This window comes from Lampetra fluviatilis, chromosome 2, assembly GCF_964198595.1.
Source record: "Lampetra fluviatilis chromosome 2, kcLamFluv1.1, whole genome shotgun sequence".
Lineage (NCBI taxonomy): Eukaryota > Metazoa > Chordata > Hyperoartia > Petromyzontiformes > Petromyzontidae > Lampetra > Lampetra fluviatilis.
This window is the reverse complement of record NC_136276.1, coordinates 14,368,519-14,383,594: the sequence shown is the minus strand read 5'-3', so window position 1 is coordinate 14,383,594 and position 15,076 is coordinate 14,368,519. Positions and strand designations below refer to the sequence as shown.

At 43.9% G+C, this 15,076-nt stretch overlaps 1 pseudogene across 1 annotated transcript; it reads left to right on the top strand.

The window, feature by feature from the left end:
- The first annotated feature begins 273 nt into the window (after window positions 1-273).
- LOC144937865 (uncharacterized) lies at window positions 274-14,707 on the top strand (annotated as a pseudogene). Its single transcript, XR_013637787.1, has 9 exons — window positions 274-510; window positions 3,447-3,652; window positions 4,468-4,560; window positions 7,672-7,754; window positions 9,443-9,561; window positions 10,208-10,305; window positions 12,933-13,001; window positions 13,890-13,948; window positions 14,371-14,707. The product of XR_013637787.1 is annotated as an uncharacterized LOC144937865 (transcript).
- Window positions 14,708-15,076: the final 369 nt, after the last annotated feature.

Here is a 15,076-nt window from a genome sequence, read left to right as displayed (position 1 = left end):
GCCAATGTCACTTTGGAGAAACGGCCACACCATACAGAGTTATAAGGTTTTAATCATTTATGTCGCCATCATCATGATCATCAAACTGCAGAATACAATTCAGACAGTGGGTTCCTATCCAGTTTTTTCTCTCTCTCTCTCTGTGTAACATATCAAAAGAACTGCACGTGTGGCCATTGTGTCGTCTTTAAGGCTTGCGCGCCAATGTTTCTTCTCGGATGGTGGTGGTGGTGGGTCTCTCTCATTAGAAAGAGAAGCCAATTCATCCCACAGATGGCATCACTGCACTAGCGCCACGTGGCCGACAGGGGCCACGGCGGAGGTGCCGTGTCTGTCGGAGTGCGAGTGGGCCGCGTCTTCTCTTCCAGTTCCGTCTCCGTGCTGGTTGTTTGTGGTGGTGTTGGTGGTCGTGGTAGCTGGTGGTGGCTGGTGGTAGACACAAAACAGAAAAACCCAGCGAGGTTCAGCCACCCGAGGGGGTCTCCGCCGTCACCGCCACGACCACCGACGGTGACTTTGCCACTTGCCCTGAAGAGCGACTTGGCAATGCACACAGTTCCGGTTACTGTGTAAATACATTTAACATATATACACACACCAACACGCAGTACAACAACAGCCAGAAGTACCGTCGTCCTTCGACTCGGTGAGATCGCGGCAGGTATTTATCCTGGCTTTAAATCCACGCATTTGACGGCGATTGCCACACGCACTGCCCCCACATGCTCTTCACTGCGGTTGAATCAACAACGACGACGCGTACACACGGAAAACTGTTCATGTGTTTTTTTTCTTACACGAACTTACGTCCCACTTAGAGGTGTCTACGTTTAATTCCAGTACGAGCCCGATTGCCTTTTATCCGGTTCACTTTCACGAGACTCGCCACCCGCATGGCCTCGAGATGTGATCACCCTCGCCTGGTACGCAGGAGGTCGTGGGTTCGATCCTGACCCTGATGCCTGATCTATATTCATACCTGTCAACCCATACGGCTTGTCGCGTATTCTTTGTGCAGGGAAATTGAGTTGTCAGGTCCATATGGCGGAAGCCGTTTCAATACGGGGAGAAATATAGTGTTTATCCCTTGTAATGGGACTTTGTAGGATGAACGTTGAGATTTATAAGGGAACGGGGTGACCAATAAGGTCTGAATTGGGCCGTAATAAGGTAGCCACTGATAAGGGGTTGACAGGTTTGTATATTTGAAGCTTGCGGTGTCTCATTTCCTTGTGGTCACGTGGATTTTTCTCCGGGTCCTCTGGTTTGTTCCCCCTACGTTAAGAAACAACACCGCGTTTAGAGTATTTTGCTGCTATAATTTTCAACGTGATATGCCACTTCGTTGAGCTATCATTTGTATCCAGATCGCTTCTGAAAAAGAGCTATGCTGTAAATGGCTGAGTTGGCCATAGCTGGTAAAATAATAGTAGTATGTTACCCCATGCCCTGGCACCTGTGATAACCACCAGCATGACCTTGTGACTCCGTGCCTTGCCACCTGTGAGTACTAGCCAGCATGGTCTTGTGACCCATGCCCAAGCACCCGTGCTGACCACCAGCATGACCTTGTGACCCCGTGCCTTGGCACCTGTGAACACCAGCATGGTCTTGTGACCCCGTGCCTTGGCACCTGTGAACACCAGCATGGTCTTGTGACCCATGCCCAAGCACCCGTGCTGACCATCACCATGGTCTTGTGACCCTGTGCCCTGGCGTCCGTGCTGACCACCAGCATGGCGGTTGCTGGTGTCCCCTGCCGGACCTGACATTATTTTTTTATTTATTTCGTACGATGGGCAAAGCTTATAATGGGATGTCTTATATGGTTATCCACTCCGTGGCTTCCTGAGATGCTAAATGGAGAAATGAAGCACCTCCCACGAAATGCGGTTTGATGCGCTACATTCCTCGGTCTGGGACTCGTGACCACAATCGCACTTGGGGTCACATCCCTCCCATATTCCACTTGTCAAGCGATGTGGCCGCATCGCAGCCCGTGGCCTGTTGTGTAGGTTGGGTGCCACCCACTGTCTTCGAGGGAGGTCGAAGCCAGGGACTTGCTGTTGGGTTCGTGATGTGGTGTGTTGGTTCTTTATGTTTAAAATTTTTCATTGAAAATGGCGTTTTTGTATGCGCTTATTTGTGAATACGATTTAGACCACTTTCTGATTCTACAGCACTCCCACTGGCATGTCAGGATAGGGATGTCACCGTCATCACTGTCGTCCGTGATCTATCCACTGCTGGATGAACGTTGATGCATGACAACAGTTATCAAAATAATGACATTTGTTTACCCAGGAAACTCACTGAGTCTCTTGATCCTTTCAGGTATTGGAGTAGGTGGCGATTGTTGCTTTGTAGATTTCAACTGGGTAATGAGTGAGTGTGATGAAAATGTAGGTAAAAGGTGCAAATATGAGGAGATTAGAAAGGCATGGGGGTGAGGAATGACAGAGGTGAGCGTTCTATAGACTGTGACATGGCCAAGTGGTAAATAAGTTTGTCGCTTGCAGTGTTTTGCGGTGGTTAATATATTAACACACCGTCTGCTTCACAGTGGACGTCAAAGATCCCTTGAATGTATTCGAAAAAGAATGGGCCATGTGTGCCAGCATCACGGTCCAAGTTTGAAAAAAATATTCCACAAATTACTCAATTGGGCTAAAACAGAAACATTGCCCTCAACTGCAAAACTGCTGCAGACGATGACTCCTTTATGTTAGCTGTGCACTATAAAAAAATGATGCGAACGCCAAATGTAATGATTTGATTACTTGAATCAAACTTCACAGCCAGGGTTACAACCGTTCCATAATTATCAACGGCAGTGTAGATTTCAAATGCAAAACTTATTTTAACTTCATATTTACTGTTTGCAAGGTTGTGTGACTTGACACCATTGTTCCAACATCTATTTTCGAGCATATTCGATTGAAGTGCTATACAACATATTCATGCCTTATCCCAGCACACCTCACACTTGACCATGGTGGCGTTATTATCTCGTGTCAAATTCACTTTTTAAATGTTTTTTTTTGTGTGTTCCATGCGTTGTTCAGTACGATGTCTTGACATTTTTCTCCACGTCCTAGGAGCTTCATCGGCACGTGGAGGAAAACGGACATTGACACGTAACCCGAAAACACATCAAATAGCTATACTGTAGAACAGTGTTGTTTGTACACTCATTTGGGAGGGCAGCCACTTTCGCCCCTAAATATATCAGTGTGAGGGCCACCACACATTTGAAACCATTGGGTTTGACAGCACGATGGGGGTTGTGTATTGCCGGAGGCCGCACGTCATGAGCCGCACTAGAGGCCACGAGGAGCCGCCAGTGGCCCGCGGGCCTTGCGATGAAAAACACTGCTGAAGAGCACGATTGCGAAAGCCTACGCGGGAGGTGACCGAGTTCTGACCCCTGGCTAATTGCTTTGCAGGCATGAGGGCCGTGGTCCTGGCTGCGGGCTACGGCACGAGACTGGAGCGGGACGTCCGCGCGGACGTCACTGGTGTATACTCCCACTTGCTCGGCTGCCCCAAGCCTCTACTGCCAGTGGGGACCCTGCCCCTAGCCTCCCACTGGATGCAGGCACTGGGGGAGGCCAACGCACGTGGCCGCCATGTCGAGCACGTCTACGTGGTGGTCAGTGCATCCTCCTGTGGGCCTCCCTGAGCAGGTTTTAATTCTGCCGCTCTTCTGCGTGAATTTCCAGTCGACATGGAAACAACGTAGCACTGATGTTCATCCACATTATTAGTGTCACCATCAACAACTCAACAAATTCGAGGAAAGCAACGACAAAAATTAAAATGCAAGCAGAATAGTTCTTCGTGTGCCGAACATCTGTAATCTTGTATTGCATTGTCTGTGTACATCACACATGCGTAAGCTCTTGCATGCTTTCTTTCGCATCAAGTTAATGAACATACATTCTTTCTACTACAGTACTTGATATCTTCGGATGCTTCTGTTGATGTTTGTTGCTTATTGTTTTCCCTAAACGTGAATTGATATTTAATCTTTTATTTTCTTATCTCGACTTACTGTGTGGCACTTTGTAACTCAAATTCAACTGATTGCACAAATGATACGTGATTGCGTATTCTCAAGATGCATGCATATCATTGATTGTTGCATAAAGTTGTGATCCTGAATCGTGACAATTCATGGAATCACGATGGGGGAACAGTGAATCATTGCATGCCTATATTTTAAAGCAGTGTTCCTTCTGCAGACCAAAGGGGACAGACAGAATATATTTTTAAGGCAGTGAGAGCTTTGTGGGTAGCTGACATTTGGAGACAATTGATATATGAACATATTATTAGGTAAACTTTTGAGTATTTCTTAGTCGTACATTTACCGTTATCCAGAAAATCATTGCAAGCGAACATGGCTTCCTGTGGCCTGGAGCTGATGCTGCGATTGTGACTAAAGGCTCTCGTTTGTGTGTGCAGACGAATGAGCTCTTCCATGCTAAGTTTAAGGCGTGGGCACAAGATTACAGTCCTTTCGTGACTGTTGTAAATGATGGCACAACTCAAAATGAGGTGAGGATCCCAGTCATTCTGTGTTCTATGGCCCCTCATCGAGTCCCTTATGTTCTGCACCTTTAAGTGTAGCAAAATGTTACAAGTTTATAATTCACAACTGAAAATCAGTTTCCCTGCAACTCTTTGAAGTGATATTTTTAGCAGGTCCAGTTTTCATTAATCTTATAAAGAGTTCAACCATTTATAATAATTTTCATTTTTAAGGTGAATTTCGTCTTTAGATTAGTCCTTGTTTTGGGATAACTTACTCATCTTTCTTGTTATTTTGCGTATAAGCACAATATCAAGGGATATCAGTTATCAGTAATAACATTATAATTTTCTTAATTATAGCCACTAGCATATACACAAATTAACCTCTCATACATAAATTATAATCTGCTCTTAACCCTTTCCAATTCCGAAATGTCTACAAGTTGCGGTGTCGGTCCATTTCACCGCTGAATCTCAGAACGCGCGAAGTGGTTAGCGTTCATTTTATTTAAAGAGGCATTGCACCTAAAGCTTTCGTGACTGCAGGAATTCATATTCTTGGGTCTTTCGGTAAAGTCACGTAGATAGGTTCAAGGAAAATTACAAAAAACTACGACGTTTTGATCGCAACACAAGCGGTCGTCTTCAGGAAAAGGGGGGTTAGCTTCCAAGGCAAATTGCTTATAAGGGATTTGATATGGGCGTAGCCCAAATGTCAGCAGCCAATGATAATGCAAGTGGTGGGCAGCCCAACCCGACGGTGGTTGGTTTTCCACCAATCAAAGGGCTGCCAGGTTAAAATTAGCATGTTAATGAGAGATTAGCATGTTAATGAGAGATTGGCATATTAATGAGAGATTAGCATGTTAATGAGAGATTAGCATGTTAATGGGAGATCGCAGCGCCGCAACGCACGGGTCGGCGCGCAAAGTGGCTGTGCTCATGTGAACCCTGTGAAAGCGCAAGTTTGAAATGGGCGTAAAGCACAATAACAACGGAAGGTGGTACGATGGGAACATCATAGCCAATTATGACTTTAAACTGGTTGATAACGTCCTTCCAAAAGATTGCTCAGTTTGTACCCATCTTCTCGGTTAAAATTGTGTCTGTGTCTATATATATGGATGGCTTCATGAACGAATCTTTGTTGATAGCCATTGGGCTAGCAAAGTACCTTCATCTTGGAGAAATCAATTTCGTGTGAGCCCACCACATTAAAATAATGATCAGCCACGGCCAAGGTATTGGTCCTACCGTGTTTCAGATCTGCCTTGTGTTCACGAACACGGTCCGAGACATGTCGCTTAGTTTCCCCAATGTAACTACTGCCGCAGACACAGCTTAGTTTGTAGACGCCGGGGTATTGCATGTCAGGGATCACATCCTTCCCAGATGGGATCAGATCACGAATTTTATGTACTGCGTTAAATCGAACCTGGATCTTGTGTTTGCTCATGATTTTGGAAATATTTTTTGTGACCCCTGCTATGTATGGCAAGGTGATGGTTTCTATTGGGTCCTCAGATGGTTCTTTCCCAACGGTTGGGGTGATAGCCTTACGGATTGTGTAGTCTGAATATCCATTCATCTTGAGAGCTTGGTGTACGTGTTCCAGTTCACTGGCTAGGTGATGACGGTCGGAAATACATCGAGCTCTATGGTGTAGAGCAGCGGTCCCCAACCTTTTTGGCACCAGGGACCGGTTTCGTGGAAGACAATTTTTTCACGGACCGGGGGGGGGGTTCATCATTGGGTCTTTCCCCCTTTTCAAAGAAGCTTTCCAGCGACGTTGTTTTTTACTCATTTTGGCTAGGGGTTAGCAGCTTGTGGGCTTACCAAAACTGTGACTGAGACAAGTGCGCAGTGCGGGAAAGAGGCACGCACGGAAGTGGTAAATAAAATCATGTGCGGGCCACGCGCGGACTGACCGCTCTCACCTGCTGTGCGGCCCGGACCCTAACAAGCCACGGTCCGGTACCGGTCCGCGGCCCAGGGGTTGGGGACCCCTGGTGTAGAGTTTTGATGAGGGAATTCTTCTGGGATGGATGGTGGTGGGAGTCAGGTTTTAGGTAGGCATCCATATGGGTGGCTTTCCTGTAGACAGAGTGTCCCATTGAGCCATCTGGTCTCTTTTTGATTAAAACATCCAAGAATGGTAACTTGCCATCCTTTTCACAGTAATCTGAATCCCATCTGTGAAGGATGTGATCCCTGGCATGCAATACCCCGGCGTCTACAAACTAAGCTGTGTCTGCGGCAGTAGTTACATTGGGGAAACTAAGCGACATGTCTCGGACCGTGTTCGTGAACATAAGGTAGATCTGAAACACGGTAGGACCAATACATCGGCCGTGGCTGATCATTGTTTTAAAGCGGTGGGCTCACACGAAATGAATTTCTCCAAGACGAAGGTACTTTGCAAGCCCATTGACTATTAACAAAGATTAGTTCATGAAGTCATCCATATATATAGACACAGACACAATTTTAACCGAGAAGATGGGTACAAACTGAGCAATTATTGGAAGGACGTTATCAACCAATTTAAGTCATAATTGGCTATGATGTTTCCATCGTACCACCTTCCGATGTTAGTTGTGCTTTACGCCCATCCGCCATTAACATGCTAATCTCTCATTAACATGCTAATTTTCACCTGGCAGCCCTTTGATTGGTGGAAAACCAACCACCGGCGGGCTGGGCTGCCCACCACTTACATTATCATTGGCTGCTGACATTTGGGCTACGCCCATTTCAAACCCATTATCAGCAGTTTGCCTTGGAAGCTAACCCCCCGTTTCCTGAAGATGACCGCTTGTGTTGCGATCGAAACGTCTTAGTTTTTTGTTATTTTCTTTGAACCTATCTACGTGACTTTACCGAAAGACCCAAGAATTGGCATAGCACCGTTGTTTTTAAAGACATTGTATTCACTGCAGAGAACTGTAGCGACACGACCACACTCTGCGATAGCTGGCGCCAAACTGTGCCACACGCCCTCCCTCATGGGCTTGTGGGAGCCTCGGTACCGATAAAGTTATTTTATTGGGAAAGGGTTCATATTATCACTTGCATTGGTATTACAACTTGAACACAATACCAGTTTCATCCTCCTCTTCACTGGTGTGTCCTCAGGAGCGGCTGGGGGCCATCGCTTGCCTCCAGCTGGTTGTTGAGCAGTGTGGCCTGCAAGAAGACCACACCATCGTCATAGGGGGGTGAGCACATGCAGCCGAGCCTCTAAAGCCTCGTGCATTATAGTCGTGTAACGTTCTCTCTGGACATAATAAGTATCACTCCTGTGTAGCCTTTCGCGGCTGTGCGGTTTAATTCTCCGATGTGATAAAGTTGTGCGCTTACCAACGTAATGGAACGTCTGCCCCTGCGACTGGTTGATTGTGATAGCGTATGCGGGGAGAATGGGAAATTGTCGTCGTCACAAAACAAATGGCAAAGTCGTGTCGGTGGGGGCCAAGCCGATTCTGGGAATGAACACCAAATCGCCTCGTTCTCTCTCTCTCAAGCGTTCATTATATATAAATATAATTTTACATCTGGAAGACTTAATTGAAAACGAAATTTTGCGTGAATTTTCTATCGTCGTTAAGTCGATGTCCTTGCTGGGGGTTCGGTTCGATGCGGACTTTCACCTGTTTGGGATTGCGGGATCGAGATAAGGCGACATAGAGCTGCTGGCCGTGCGAGAAGACCGCCGTCTGCAGATCAATTCTAACGTAATCGAACGTCTGTCCCTGCGCCTCCGTCGTTCATGCATGGGGCGTGTAGGTTTGCATGTTAACAACGGGAAGTGCAGCGTTCATCATATTCATCACAGATAAAGTTGGGCGTTTATGTTATTCATTCTTGTGTAATGGTGCAAAAAAAAAGATAAAATACAAACACATGGGCACACTTGGCTTTTATCAAAAGTGGCACTGATATATTTTTGGAGAAAATTTGTTTTTCTTGTAACAAACTAATAATTATTTACAATTTTAATAAGTCTAAATTTCGATTTAAAGCTTTCGTGACTGCAGGGATTCATCTTCTTGGTTATTTCGGTAAAGTCACGTAGAAGGGAAATAATAAAATAATAAAAATAATCCACGCAGAAACGATCAAGGATGGACTATTAATATACTTTCATATAAATCTCATTAATTTTAGTCAATGTGGGCTTTGAAAGGAAAAATATCAGTGGCATTATGGGCACTAAACTTCAATGGTGCAACGTTATAACTGGTTCACAACCAGCTATCGTCAGGTCTGTTGTGACAACACTGCAGGGTTTATCTTCTTGGTTCTTTCGGTAAAGTCACGTAGAATGGAAATAATAAAATAATAAAAATAAAACATTAAATAATTCTCACGACGTTTCGGCCACAACCCAAGCAGCCGTCCTCAGGTGAAGACCAGGTCTGTCGGGGAGAGCAGTTCAGACGCTGTGTCCCCGACAGACCTGGTCTTCACCTGAGGACGGCTGCTTGCGTTGTGGCCGAAACGTCATGAGAATTATTTTATTATGTTTTATTTTTATTATTTTATTATTTCCCTTCTACATGACTTTAATAAGTCTTTAATTTTTTTATTGCATGAAAATCCACGAAGCCTACCCAGCGTTACACACGGCGTTCAGTGTCAGGTGTTAGGCACAGATCACCAAAACTATATGTATGATTGTCCTCTAACTGCCTCTTTCTTTCACGTAAATATGCCCACTGTTTCTGTACGGCATCTTAATATGCAGTCACATTCAGATGCTATATAAATCAAAAGGATTGTTTTGGTATGGGGACAGTTCAACTTAATTCTGGTACAATGAAACAATGTCCCATTTAAATGCTGTGGTGATCAGTGGTGATCAGGCGAGGAATGCAGAGACCATGTGCTGCTTGTCATGTGGCAGGGACACGCTTTTCTATGAAGACTTCAATCTTTCTGCCGTGATCGACCGCTTCTTGAGTCTGCAGGAGCACAGAGGGCCCGACTGCAGCTTGGTGCTGTCCTACTCCTGTGCGGATCTTGGTGTGGCCACTATGCACACAAACACTTATATCGATGGATTGGAATTTTGTTGTGGTATTTTGGATGTGTATTATATTTTCCTTGATAAATAGGTGAGAAATCATGGAAAATATCCAACTAACAAAGAATATATTTTTCATTGAAGTCAATATTTGTGATTGGATGTGATTTATGGGCTGTCACCTTGTTATCAAATTGTTGATTTATTTGTAAATATGCAATTTGGGAACATTAAGTTGACATTGCAGGATGTTGTTATACATTTAACAAATTCATATCCACTTTACAGTAGAAAATATATTTTAAAAAATTGGTATGTAAGCCAGTTAAGGTGATTTATTATCATTAAATTTTAGTAGGAAATCATTGTTAGATTATTGTGTTTGATGAATGAGATGTGCAAATATAAATGCTTTGATATATATGTTTTGATATATATACACACATCTATATCAAAGCATTAGAATAATCTGTTATCAGCTGCTGTCCTTTAGTGCCTTGTAGTTTTGGATGCGTTGTGTATTGATTTTTATTGCACTTTTGGGAATATGAATCGGCACTGTTGTTGGCACGTCAATGTGTAGAGTGTAGATCTGTGCATACCCAGAGGGTGACGGTGCATGCCTGGTGGGTGCGCTGCGTGCAGAGACCACTAAGTTTGGCATTCTGGAGGTGGACGAGACGCAGAAGGTTACAGCCTTCTTGGAGAAACCCAGCGCTGAGGAAACCAGCTCACGGAGAGCGGTAGGGCGGCAATATAGACAAAGGCTCCTCTTATATTTTTGGGACCCTTTTTGACGTGATCAATATGATGAAGTCTCCCATAGATATAACTACTGCTCAAGCAGAGCTATTAATGCTTTGGATATTTGCATTTCCTTTTTGCTATTTGCCTTCGGCATTATCTGGTCTAAAACTGGTGAGACAAAGGCATAAAGGAGGCTGTTGTTGATGTCAGCCCATTAGTTTGAAGAACAATGCGTACATTATCAAAGCATGTTTGTCTGTTTTACCACAAGCATGTGTGGTTAATGCAGACTGGATGCCATGCAATAGGTGTCTATTTGATGTTTGAGCATCTGAACACCTGTGTTATTGCAGAAATGGGTAAAGCCTATTCTTTTTTCATCAAAGGCACCTCTTATTTTCTGGACAAGTTTCTGAAGAGGATGCTGTTAATGCGCATCTGTCGAGGCCAACGTCACACAGAATGTCTCCCTACTATTTATGTTGGCACAAAGCACGAGGTAATATTTTTTGTTGAGTCAACTAGAGAGAGGCCATGAACAGCATTAGATACAATATTTGTTTGTATTACAAAGAACCTAAACCAGGTTTACCATTATCACAGTGCAGTGCGCTAACCACCACGACGCCACTGCTGACCAGCTGCCTGCTCAGTGCATCATAGGACAAATGGTCACATGTGCATTTTCACTCTGAGCACCAAAAGATACATTCCATGGCCCAAGCCCTTGACGGACAATTATGCATGTTCGTAAGTTAAATTAAAAATTTCGATTTAAAGCTTTCGTGACTGCAGGGATTCATCTTCTTGGTTCTTTCGGTAAAGTCAAATAGAATGGAAATAATGAAGTAAAATATTATTATATTATTTTATTTTATTATGTTTTATTTTTATTATTTTATTATTTCCATTCTATGTGACTTTACCGAAATAACTAAGAAGTTAAATTAAAAAGTTGCCTACTCCTTTTGGGTACAGCACTGGCAGTAGGGAGGGGCCATCCATTCAGTAGGTACGCAAAAATCTGTCAAAACTTGACCCCTCCCCCCTCCCTGTACCTACGCGTACTTTTAACACCCCCCTACCTGTGTACGTACGCTTGACCCCCCCCCCCTCCCCTGAATCCTATAGAATGGCCGATATTTAATCCACGCAGAAACGATCAAGGATGGACTATTAATATACTTTCATATAAATCTCATTAATTTTAGTCAATGTGGGCTTTGAAAGGAAAAATATCAGTGGCATTATGGGCACTAAACTTCAATGGTGCAACGTTATAACTGGTTCACAACCAGCTATCGTCAGGTCTATTGTGACAACACTGCAGGGTTTATCTTCTTGGTTCTTTCGGTAAAGTCACGTAGAATGGAAATAATAAAATAATAAAAATAAAACATTAAATAATTCTCACGACGTTTCGGCCACAACGCAAGCAGCCGTCCTCAGGTGAAGACCAGGTCTGTCGAGTGATGACTTTGTTTGATGTCACTGCATAGCCAATAACCTGACAGACTTTGTGTTTAAAGTTATCCGCAAGAAACCCTGCAGTTTCGATTTAAAGCTTTCGTGACTGCAGGGATTCATCTTCTTGGTTCTTTCGGTAAGAACAGGTCTGTCGATAAGACAGACCTGTTCTTCACCTGAGGACGGCTGCTTGCGTTGTGGCCAAAACGTCGTGAGAATTATTTTATTATGTTTTATTATTATTGTTATTTTATTATTTCCATTCTTCGTGACTACCAAAAGAACCAAGAAGATGAATCCCCGCCGTCACGAGAGCTTTAAATAGAAACTGCAGGGTTTCTTGCGGAGAACTTTAAACACAAAGTCTGTCAGGTTATTGGCTATGCAACGACATCAAACAAAGTCATCACTCACGAGAGTATTTAAGCAAACAGATAGTCCACCGCCGGACTATCTAACTCATTTGAAGGCCAATGTAGATAAATTATTATCGAGGCTTCACCTCCCCCTTTCCTATGCGTACATTGTCAGTAGACCCCCCATACGCAAGCGTACGCAATTTGGTGAACCCCCTCTTCCCCCTCCATGCGTACGTACTAAATGGATGGCCCCGTATTGGACACAGCCTCCCACTATCAGCTCTCTAGATTGTGTCCAGATTTTAGCTGACTACAGCTTGAGTTATATGAATAAACACCCAAACTCCCCGAGGACTGTTCCTCGGTACCCTTCTTAATCACCCAGTCGACAAAGGTTTTTAACGCCTGAACATTAAACTGGGCTTGGCTGCTAGATCACATATCATGGGCAGTTGTGTCTTGGCAAATGTTTAGTTCATCTTGGAGTAATTGAATCGTTATGAATAGCAATTTAACGATGCATTAATTCATTGATATTGATTGGTGAGCTCATGTTGCGTTCATCAAATCGAGTAAGATTCGATGTTTTTAAGATTTGTATGTTGTATGCAGCTTATAGTGGCCGCTACATTCACCACATTGTAAAAACGAATGAAAACATGAATCGCAACCCTGAATGATGACAATTTCATCAAATCGCCAGAGGTGAATTGTTGCACCACCAGGTTACATACAGATATGCTACATTATTTTAATCTTGTGAGCTAACCCAGAGATGCTCTAATTTTGTGTTGCAGTGTCCGTGTTTTTATGTTTATTCTAAACATGCCCTGCCATTGTTGAAAGACTTCCTACATGAGAGGAAGGTGAGCAGTACTTTTTACTCAAAATTGTATATGATGGATTTGCTAAAAATATTTACCGTCTCACCTTATTCCACAATCTTTCTGTAAAGTTTTTTTTTCCTACATCTCCATTGCAAATTTCACTAATCCCCACCGTGAAAAAAAATCATACATTTGGTGAAAATTATTGCCGTGGCCAAAACCTGAACACAAAAGTCCAGCCAGCCATGAGTTTCCTCACAAAAAACCCCTTGAGTCAGTGAGAGGCTCATGCAATCCATTGATATCTGAATGCAAAGTACTTGTAGGTGCTTGCAAATTGGTTTGTAAAAATAGTGTTGCCAATTATCAATTTTTCTCTTGCACTGTATGAATTATCATGTGGCTCACGCTATTGCTTATCTATTTCCACACATGTGATAGTAGCCTTGTAGTTAAGAAGCCCACAGATCTGTTCTGTCACTCTATCGTGGCCCATATTTAAGCAATGAGCACCGATGGCCGAAAGCAGCTCAGTTTTTTATCAAGTTGTCGCGCATGTCTGTAATCCGTTATTGTGGAGGCAATGGTTGGTGGACCACACTCGTCTTGTGAAACTCCCTTCACACAGGCAATGAGTTGCCATACCCTTGCTTTCCAAGAGAACTGGTAGAGCAATTGTGAACTCCACCTGTAGTTGCCCCTTCACACAGCTGGATTTTATCTGGGTGCTCTCGTATCCTCCCATATAGGTAAACGCTCATTAATTTGCCAATAATGCCTAAACATATAGGGGATCACAGACTTTGGTACCGGCTAACCGCCAGGCTGCCTTTCCCATCTGTGGTTCCTCTTGACGAGTCTCTCTCTGCGAGAGTATACGCATACTGTGCATTACAAGTTGAAATTGTCATGACGATTACCTTTCAGGATGCTCCTCTGGAAGCACGCGATGCTCCTGGAAACTTCCTGGCGTGGCTGTATCCAAGGTGTGCGTTCCGTCAACTTCCACTCATCCCTGCTTCCTCTCAAATGATGCCAAACCTGATATCTCCCTAGAAAACACTTTGCTATTTTGGAGACTCGAGATTCAGGAATCTATTGATTGCCGAGATAAGGAATAGCATAGATGAGGAATTTGCAGGTCTATTAAGCAGTGTTACAATACAATTTTGGAAATTAGAAACGATTTAGCTTTAATTTAGACCCATTTTTATAAAAGCCACGCCACGCTACATTAGCATCCTATCAATGGATGGTGATGTTCAAAGTTGCCTGAGAGGCATGCTGAACACGAGTTACGTGACAAAATATCCACACATGACAAATTATCCCTTAAACTACAGCTGCCAAGGATTAATTCTCTTTCCTCCCTCCCTCCCACCCCTCCCCCTCTGCCTTGGGACCCTAGGAAACCGGTGTACACGTTTGAGGTGTCGGGGAGGTTTGACGTGGGCGGACTGCAGTCCTACCTGGCCTGTCACAAGCACTTTGTCGACAGGGACGTTTCTTTCGGCAACGCACAGGCAGATGCTGCCACCTAGCTGCGATGGGTCCGAGCACGGCACGCAGCAAGGAGCAGCACTCAACGTGTGGATGGCAGATAGCTCTCTCCAGTAATTTAAAGGAAAAACATGGAACGAGCGTTACTGAAATGGAAATACTTGTCTCTAATTTATACAATAAAAAATGAATGCGACAAGCCAACTCCACTTAAGTCTTTTAAAAGAAAACTGAGGATAAAAGGCTTTCCCCCTCTGCAGTGCATTTAACCTAATGGCTGTTATGGAAGGCATTTTTACACTCAATCATTTGTCAGTATGCATTAATGTAAAAAAAAGCCACGACGGACACTTATTTTCATGCATTACATATTGCTGTTAAAAGTATTCCTGTCATCCAATAAATATGCTAATTCTATGTTTTTGCTTGAATAGACAACCTAACGCAGGCTTGTCACATATGCTTGTTTGCAAAAAAAAAAATCAGTGGTTACACTTAATATGTAATGCGGGCAAAAGCGACCTTCCGGATGTGACGTCACGAGGAGGCGGAGCCAGGTGACGTGGGTGAAAGGTAGGGGGTCCTTAAGCGGGTAAACCGGAAGGAGAAGGCAG